This window comes from Pteropus medius, unplaced genomic scaffold, assembly GCF_902729225.1.
Source record: "Pteropus medius unplaced genomic scaffold, Ma_sr-lr_union100, whole genome shotgun sequence".
In the NCBI taxonomy this organism is placed as follows: Eukaryota; Metazoa; Chordata; class Mammalia; order Chiroptera; family Pteropodidae; genus Pteropus; species Pteropus medius.
In genome coordinates, this window is record NW_024346150.1 from 1,483,529 (window position 1) to 1,493,572 (window position 10,044).

At 49.1% G+C, this 10,044-nt stretch overlaps 1 pseudogene; it reads right to left on the reverse strand.

Moving 5' to 3' along the window:
• Nucleotides 1-2,370: 2,370 nt before the first annotated feature.
• LOC120612996 (uncharacterized) lies at nucleotides 2,371-2,489 on the reverse strand (annotated as a pseudogene).
• Between the last annotated feature and the right edge of the window lie 7,555 nt (nucleotides 2,490-10,044).

The following is a 10,044-nucleotide window of genomic DNA, read 5'->3' on the forward strand; positions in this document are numbered from 1 at the left end:
AATATATACATATGTATGTGTGTATATATATGTGTGTATATATGTTTATGTATGTGTATGTATATATGAAGTTGAAAAGAATAGAGGTGCCTTTCTGTCATCAGTCCTGGGTGAGGGTATGCGCAGGAGGTAATAGGATTGAAGGGGAGGGTTGGGGTGTGCTGGAAGATGGTGGCAGGGCGGGCCCCACGCAGGGTGTTGGTCCCCTGAGGCCACAGCTGTCAGCTTGGGGCTTCCCATTGTTCTGGCTCAGCAAGTCCCATGGTTTAGCAGGTGAGTCACCCCTCATATGGCCTTGGTAGAATGGAGAACCTGTGTGTTCATCTATATGGGGTATGTGTATATGCTGTGTTACATGCCTGAGTCTGAGATGCGTGCCCATGTCTGACTGTGCATACAGGCTGGGAAAGTCCCTGTGCACACAGCCCATGTGGGATGTGCAAAGACATGGGCCCCAGATTTGGAAGGTGTGTGTGGTATGAGGTGGAGGTAGTATGGGTGAATACACAGCTCTTCCCAAGGCACACGTGCATGAGTGCAGGTGTCTCCCTGAAAGAGGGATGCAGCTTTGGAGATGGCTGAGCCAAGAGAGGCGGAGGCCTGGGTGGGTGGCAGATGAAGAGGGCTCCCTGATGACAGCTCATCCTCCCCAACAAGGGCTTGGCTGGACCAGCTGGCAGAGTCAGGCGCTCTAAGCCCATAGTGATGGCAGCGGTTTCTCTAAGCTTATCCTTTAAGCTTCTGGCTGCAGGCCAAGGTGGCTCCCCCATCTTAACCCTGAGAAGGCATACACACCCACAGGACACACAGGCAGGCCAAGAGCAGTGAGTGTGGAGGGTTGGCATCGAGCCAGAGCTTTCTCTTACTCTCTCTGCAGGTGGGAAGGACATTAGAGTCCAGGTGGTGTCTGGCCTAGTAGGATATGAGGAGAGCACATCAGCTCCAGGTTGCCCATTCCCCTGCTTTGTGTGGCAGTGTGCACTGGCACGCTGTGTGCGTGCACACCCATGTCTGGGTGTGCCGGCCCCTGCCATAGCACCCAGGGCCTGTGGCAGGGCCTTCCCATCATGCTCCAAGATCCGAGAGATGCTTAAAGTGGGGCACAGAGCCTGGGTTAGGGGCCAGCAAGACTGGATTCTACTCCAGGCTCTCACTTAGTGACTTTGGAGATGTTCCTTTACCTTCTCTGGGGCTCGACTGTCCCACTGTAAAATGTGAAGGGGCCAATAATTCCTGGAGGGCCACCTCCAAGGCTTTTGGAGAACAGATTCTCATGGGGATGTTGGGAAAGGCAGGCGGTTTGGTGCTAGGGGCCTCACATGAGGAATGGCAGTGTCCCAAGTTGCTCAGCTGGACCAGGGGTTAAAAGCAGGTAACAATCTCCAGAGAACTTGCACTCTGACCTACAAGGGGTGTTCGAGTTTCCTGAAGAAGTTAGGCATTTAGAGTTCTGGGGCTGAGCTTCAAAACAAATTAACGTTACAGGCCAAGACCTGCCTGAAGTGAGGCTCAGAAAGTCTGTCCACCCATCCCTGCCTCCTCCCAACTGTGCTTGCCTGCTGGGGGTGAACAGCAGTGTCCCCCAGACTGAGGTTGGGAACCAGCTCACAGCTTTCCTGGTCTCTCATTCCAAACCCCTGCCCCTGCCTCCACAACCCCAGCTTGCTGTCTCTCAGATTCACACTTTTCCAGGTTCAGAGTTTTCATCCTGGGGGCTGTAGGCTTAGCCTGAGCAAACAAACAGCACCAAAGTCAACAAAACAAGAAAGGAAAGCAGCACAGGTGACATGAAAAGAAAACTTGGAAGCCACAATGAAGGTGTGTGGGCTGGGCTACATAAAGCCTCGTGTCTCCCCTCAGAGAAGGACCCTGCGCCAGTCTCTTGTGGGGAATCAGGAGGAGGGGGCTCATGAGTGGTGCCTCTAGTGGGCTCAGGCCAAAGGAGTCAGGTTAGACCGCCAACAGGGGGCGCTAGTGCCCAGTCGTTTGAGTGCTGTTAAAAGGATGTGGTTGGGACGGGGCAGGGGAGGTGTTTGGACACCCTCACCCCATCTCACTGAAGCCCGAGGCTGGTTGCCTCAGCTGCTGTGGTAAGCAAGTGAGAGGCTAACTGGAGTCCAGGGTTGTGGGTGGGAGCAGGCAAGGCAGGAGTAAACAGGCTGGAACAAGAGCAGGAGTGAAGAGCTCTGGGTTCTCTGCTAGGCCCTGGCTGTTCACCTCAGGGCTCCGGGGCATGGGGCCACGAATTCCGAGGTTGCCCAAATCCCCATTCCATCTCACACACAGGCATAGTCGCCATCCCTGATAACCTAGTTCTCTTCCACTCAGGGAAGTGGGAGCTCAATTCTCTCAATTGACATTATTTTTTAACACCTATAGCACCTGGTCTTCCTAGGTGGTCTCCCATCCAAGTACTAACCAGGCCTGACCCTGCTTAGCTTCTGAGATCAGACGAGATCCGGCATGTTCAGGGTGGCATGGCCATAGACCTCTCGATGTACATTTATTGTGCATCTGCTATGCATAATATACTATACAGGCCAGGACGTCCCCAGGAGACTGCCTGTCCGTCGCCTTGTCACAGATGGATCACTCAGTCACTAGGTGAGCCTGCTGCTTGTTGGCTGAGCTGGCGATTGCAGCTGCCTGGGGCAGCCCCGCCCCCAGGCCGGAACCAACAAGAGTCAAGACCCGTTAGCTGAGTGGCCAGTTTGCAATGGGAAGGGCTAGAAGATCAGACTCACCCGGCTGGAGTGGCTCAAGGTCTGAGTGGAAGTCCATGGGCTTTGGTCTTGTTGTCTGTGGAATGAGCATACACTCCACCTCCAGCCCTTCTATTTGGCCCTGGCGTCAGGCAAGAGTTGGTTAGGGCAGGAGGGTTGAGGTACAGGGTCCCCTTCCTCAAATACCACAGTGTTTACTCTCCACCAGGCACTCTCTACGCCCCTTACCAACTCACTCTATTCTCTCAACAATCCTTCCAGGTGAGGATTAGCATCTCCACCTCACAGTTGAAGACACCCAGTTAAATATCTTGCTCAAAGTTACCCAACGCCAATTAAGAGGCTGAATTGGATTCAAGCTCAGGTCTGCCTGGCTATAAAGCCTGAGCTATGAACCATAGCTCACCACCTGAATGGGGGAGTCCTCCCTGAATAGTCAAACCCCAAACAAGACCCAGGTTCAGACTTCTAGCCACCACCTCACGCTTTCATCCTCCTGCGAAGCCTCCCTGATCCTGACTCCCTTTTTGTTCTGATTAACCCGGTACTGGTTTGGGCGTGGAAAGACCTTCCACTGACACTGGAGAGACTCCACTATTATCAGACCTTTCTTTTCTGTGGGTTAAGAAATTGCTGCTCAGAGCGTCTCCTTTAAAATGCTTTAGTGCGAAAGGATTTTGAAATTGATTTAGGCAAAAATCAAAAGATGGAACCAGAAGGTGAATGGCTGATGGCAAACTTGACAATGGAAGGATCAGGCTGCCACCCTCTGAAGCACTGATTGGCTGGCATCACTAAGCATGGGCCAACTCGACATTATGTGCCTCTGGATGAGATGCAAGAGGAAGCACACAGCACTATTCACAAAAGATTCCCCCTCCCCCCACCAAAATTGAACCTAAATAAAATCATACCATTAGAGCTAACTTCCTGTATATTCTAAGAAATGCAAGGGATGGAGGAAAAGTTAAATGACACCATAAGGAAGCAAACAGACAAATCCAGAACATAGACTCCTATAGAACGACATTTACTCAAGTCAGTGACATGAACAAATAAGAGAGAGAAAAGGGAACTAACTGCTCGTGTTTAAGAGAACATTTAACCCAATGTAATGTGTGAACTTGTTTGGATCCTGACTCAAACCAACCAACAAATTAATGCAAAAAGACATTTTGAAACAATTGTGGATACTCAATAATTCCACGGGAGTGCATCGTGATTACGTAAGAAATTGTTCATATATTTTAGAGAATATTGAAGAATGTAGGCGTGAAATGACATAATGGCTGAAATTTAAAATACTTCATAAAAAAAAAAAAAAGAAAAAAGACTGATGAAACCAGAGTGGATAGATTTGGGAGAAGACTGGATAAAGTTGGATTGGAGCAGGCGAAGGTAGATATGTCCATTAAACTTATGAGAAAGAACAGAAGTGATGTTGGATCGTTTGCTCTGGAACAGTGGAGTGAGATCTGGGCTGGTAATAGGACTGGAGAGATGACAGTGTTTGTGTAGTCAGAGAGGACGTCAGGGATGTGCAGGGCCAACTTCTCTAGATATAGTGCTCTCTAAGATGTTCTATTTAAAGGCCCACAAAAAATGTTTTGTCTTAAAAGAAGAAAAAAATGAACTTATAGGTTCAAGAAAATGTTTTAATATACAGTGTTAATATGTTGGTCTTTATATTAACACGGTTGTAATATATAATTTTTATTTAAATTTTTTAAGGAGGAGGGGGCCCATAAAGGCAAAAGTGGCAAGGGCCGTGAAAGTCAGCAGCAGCCTTAGGGTGGGAGGAGACTGCCCAGACATGAAGTGTGAGGGAGGCTAGAAGCCACTAAGCCTGCACCATGGGGAACAGACTCACTGCTGGTCGTCATCCTCCCTCCATGCTCCACCTTTGTCCCGTACAGAGATGCATTAGGTTATCCTCAATTGACTCACCGTAGACCTCGGGCTGTGCTCAGAGCAGAAGAGACTGTGTCTGCCTGCCAAGCCCAATCCGGCCCAGCCTGCACCCAGGTACTGGTTTGGGCATGGAAAGACCCTTCACTGACACTGGAGAGGCTCAGGAACCGGGAAGGCCCCGCCCTACTCAGGGTCCCAGTGTTCCACCTAGCCTTCCTGGCTGAGGCTCAACGCCTGTGGGTGCCCATGCCCTAGTCCTTGCCCACACAGACCTCTGTACAGGCCCTTTGTGCAATCACTATGTTTCTGGAAAGCTGTAAATAAAATCCCACCCTCCCACAGGGTGGCATGCTTTCCTACTGAAGTGGGCATACTGTTTCCTCCAGGTCTCTACTTCGTGTTTACTTGCTGGAACATCTGTGTTTGGAGAGGCCTTGAGATTTGGGCAAAAACAAGGGACCCGGGAGGTATCTCAGGGAGTCACTGGCCTTGTCCATATGCAGGGAGGAAGGGAGGCTGCCCCACTCGGGGAGCCCTCAGTGTGAGTATGGAGTCAGGGCAATCACATCACATTGGGGCTGCTGGGCCACTGGACCTGCCTACTTTCTCAGGCTGAGCAAGAGAGTGGAGAGAGAGTAGTTTGCCCTGGGGTTGCTGAAATGGGCTCCTTGCCCACTCCAAGCCCCCTGTTGCAGGCCCATAGAACCTGACCAGATCAGATAGGGCACGTTCCTGCAGTGAGCTGCCCACTGACTGGGACCATGCTGACGCAGGCAGGAAAATATTAACCCAGTGGAATGGGCACATACTCACATGTGGAAGACTCTGTGTGTGTATGTGTGTGTGAAAGAGAGAGAGACAGAAGAGAGAGCAAGAGCCTGCAGAGAGGTTTTCACATGTAAGAACAGATGCATATACACACATGCACACACACACCTACCCATTCACACATATACATGTTTACATATAGACGTATACAAAGACATAAATGCTTCTCCCACATGCAAATTCCTTCAGTGTCATCTCCCAACTCTGTTGATGAGACCGCCTCCTCTAGGAAGTCTTCCCTGACAGTTCCAGCTCATACTAGAAAGGGACAGGCCTGATTTCTAATGCCAAATTAGGCAGCCTGACATGAGCTTTAGAGTGGAGCAAGGCTGTGGTTCCTTACACACAGGATATTTGCCCTTGGGAAACTGGCTGTGCCTCCTGACTCTGTCTGCTCTAGTATCTGTCCACTCTGCCCTGGAGGTCCGGGCATGACTCTGAGAATGAAGGATAAGAGCCTGGGCTGAGGGGAGAGGGGGATCTGGGCATTGCAGAGCATCAGAGTTAAAGATCATCCTGGGTCCTGTCTTTGCCCCCTACCCATCCCCAGTCTAGCTTCTTAGCCCCCAATTCTCTTACCTGGGGGGACCTGGCCTCCCAGGGTAAGGGACAGAGCCCTGATCTGGATGTTCAGATTCTGGGTGATCTTGGGCAAGTTGCTACCTTGCTCCTGAGTTATACGAAGGATTCCAGGTCACAAAAAAGTCTGAGAAACCTCAAGTCTAATAAAATAATTTGATTGAAAGCCGTTTACATGATAGGTAAGTTAATTAAACAGCATGTTAGTTGAAACAAATTAGCTGAAATGATTAGCTTTTTATACATCACCACTTTGGGTGGGGGGCATTTTGGGAAAGTTCAGATTAGTTTTAACATCTTTGAATATTTTTCTTCAGTTTGATTTTTTAAAATTTCTATTTGCTTGTTCATTCCTAACTGGGTTTCAGCCAACTGTGTCGGTCCTGTGATGTTCATAATAGAGGAGTTGAAAAACTTTAAATTGAAAGCAATTCTGTGCTGTACAGCCACATACATGATGCGGATGTGAACTTATTAGCATGAAAAGATGCTCTCGGTAAATGTTTGCGTGAACAAAGTACTATACAAAACTTTACAAAACTTTTATTCTACTTATTGTCGACAAAATGAGGAAAGACATGTATATGTGTGTACAGGAAAAAAGGATTAGAAGGAAACCTACTAAAATGTAAGTAGTAGTTGTCATGGAGTCAAGACTTGTCATGTCTTTTAAGGTTCTTTTGACTTGTTTGTATTTAGGTAATAAATAAATAAAAGGATCTGAGATTTTAAAATTTGTTTTCTATTTAAAAAATTTCCACTTCAACGATAGACAGTTATATCTGCTTGACTTGCTTGGCTATGTGTTCATAAATATTTAAATTTTCAGTTAGGTCGAACATTAATATCCCCATTCACCAGTTCATATTGTAAGATTTTTAGCGTAGTGAGTAAGAAATGCGAGATTGATGAGCACTGGGTCATTTCGAAACTTTCAGTAGCAAAAATAGTGTACTACAGAGAAAATTAGAATTGAAAAATTGAATAACTTCTGAAAGAGGGATTAACTGCCTAAAGAAACATGAAAGTTTGCAAAAACTGCCCCGGTAGCACACTAAAATTACCATTTCACTTTCAACCTATTTATCATTTCAACTAAATTAGTCTTTGACTTAATGGACTGTTGCTGCCTTCATAAACCTTTCCCTGGGCCCTGTCTGGATACCAAAAGTAGTTGAGTGGGAGGACCACACATCTGCCAACACCTTTCACACACTAGGAAACAGGCTCAGGGGCAGGCCTGAGCCAAGGTTATGTGGTGAATTTGATGCCCAGCCAGGACTCAAACCCAGGTCAGTGTGCAAGGTGTCTAGAGGGGACTTCATTCACTGCGGCTCAGAGCTAGGACACCCAGTTAAATTTGAATTTCAGAGAAAAGATGGATAGTGTTTTAGTATAAATATGTTCCAAATATTGCAAATAATTGTTTCTCTGAAATTCACATTTAATTGAGCCTCCTGTATTTTATCTGGTGACTCTATTCAGACCCTACCCTGTGAAAACAGGACCCCAGGTATCCCCTCCCTGCCCTCCATCATCCCCATTGGCCCTGGATATCCCCCCAGGCTCTGTCTAGACCCAACTCTGACGCAAACGCCCAGCCTCATGGCCCTTTTAGCTGCCTCTCCTCGCTCCTCAGTTGAACTTTCTGTCTCCTCAGCCACCACTTCTTTAGTGCTGTGGCTACCCTCCATCGTACCAGCTCTTCAAGGCTGGCCCCACCTCACACCCAACTCTGGGCCCACAGACCCTGCAAGCTCCTGATAGTCTGTTGGCAGCCCAGTGTCTGGGTTTCCATCTCCCTCGTCAGCTGCTACTCCCCAGTCACCCTTCTGTCCCCAGAATCCTGCCCCTCTCCTTTGCCTCACTCACTCGTGCTTCCTGGCAATTTCATTGACTCCCAGGTGAATGCACAGGTACTGATATCTCTTGTTCTCTTTCTCTAGGTGGACCTCTCTCCCAAGCCCAGGCCCAGTTGTGCCTCTGCCTACTGGATGCTCCAGGGCCTCGAAGACCCCAAATGGTCTACTTCACTCTCCTTTTTGCTTAAAACCCTTCAAGGGCTCCTCAGGCGCTTTGGGATAAAGTCTGATACTGTGTCCTGGCGGACAAAGTCCTTCACGGTCTGCCCCCGCCCACTTCTCCAACCCTCTGCAAGCCACTTAGAGGTCCCAGAATTCATTAGGTTTTCTCACAATCCCACTGGGCTCCAAATGGCTTCAAATTGCCAGCCCCGCCCCACCCTCCCCTGCTCACCTCAGTGGACTCAGCTCGCATGTCATCTCTTCTGAAAGATTCTTACTCCCCTCCAGGATGGCTTAGCTGCTGCCTGTATTCCCTTCACTTTATCACAGTGTATCTTAAGTTACCTGCCAGTTATCTATCTCTCCCAAGAAAGGACGGGACTGTGTCTTCTCCACCTCTGGTCCCCAGCACCTCGCCCAGTGAATGAGTCCCGGGCTTAACCTCTAACTTGCACATGGATCCCAATTTCCTCACTCACCAACATGATCCCAGCCCAATCCAACTCTGCTCAAGCTCTGACCTCATCCTAGATCCCACCTCCACTTTTGACCCTTACCTTACCCTTATCCCAACAGCATACACAGGAAAGGAATAAAGGCAGGTGTCTTCCATGTCTAGGGTACGTCTCCCCTATACTGAAGGAAGGACTTAGCATTTTGAGCCCACTGGAGTCTGCAGAGGTGAGTGAGGGGTGAAGCCTCAGCCTGCGGGGCTGAAGTGGAAGTTTGTTCCTTAAGGACGGCTTCTGAATAAGAAGCCCTAGGACTGCAGCTGACCCCTGTCTCCCTGCAGAGTGACCTGCAGGGCAACTTGGGGTGGGGACCTGAGCAACGAGGCTTCTAGACCTGGCCTGGTCTGTTGGCACCCTCTGGAGGACAGTTCTATTACCAGAGATGGCTTTGGGCAACTAAATCTTATACTGCCTCCCCACGACGAAGGACTGCTGGCCTCAGAAGCTCCCTGGACTTCCTGTTCCCATCCACCACTCCACCTGGCAAGTCTATTTATTCATTCATTCATTTATTTGTTTGTTTACTTACTTATGTGACACTGGTTATTGAAATCTAATAAGTTTCAGGTGTACATTTTAACAGTAAGGCATATATATATTTAGACTGTGTGTTCACCTCCCATAGTTAGATTTCTAAGTCTCTTCACAGTGTGCAGATCAGCAACCATTCTTCTTTATCTCATCACTGGGTGACCTGCTCAGATCTCACACTGCTCTATCCTTGGATGACCAACCATACCTGAGCTCCAGAAGTCCTCTCAGACAGCAGCTGGTCCCCTGGCTTGCTCCTGACCCCATCTCAGTCACTGAGTTCCTGCAGCTCTGGGTCAGAGCCCCACACTCTGGTTGGCTTCGGTTCCTTCACAGAGGTCTCCATTGCCTCTCTGGAGGGAAGTGTTTTTGAGGGCAGGGCCTAGGCTTCCCCCTGCCCTGCTCAGATGCAGGCTCCCAGAGGAGGAGACCCAGGCTTCTTCTTCTCTACCCCAGACTAGGGACCCGCAGAAGACCAGGCTTGGCTTTTCTACCTTTCCTCTCAGACAAGGGTTTCACTGCAACTATGGCTGATGTGTCCTTCTTCCCCTCAGACCAGGGAAGTCCAGGGCCTAAGTTTCTCCTTCCTCCTTCAGAATGAAGGCTCCCTGAAGACTGACCCAGGATCCTCTCTCCAATTCCTCCACCTGATTGTTGATCTCCAGAGAACTTTCCAGTTCCCATTCTGTGCAGCTCTCCCCACAGCTGGGGGCTCGGGAGCCTCTGGAGCCTCCCCTGGACCTGGGGCCTGGGAGGCTTCCTCTCGCTCTGGGCTGAATGCCTGGCTTAGAAGGGAAGCCTTTCCTCTGGGACCATGAGGCCCAGAGTCCACTCAGAGCTCCACCTCTGACATCATAAGGACTCTGCCTTAGAACCTAGTCTCCATGGCGCTGCTGGCAGGAGAAAGGATGCTATTTTGGGTAGTGCATCTGGACT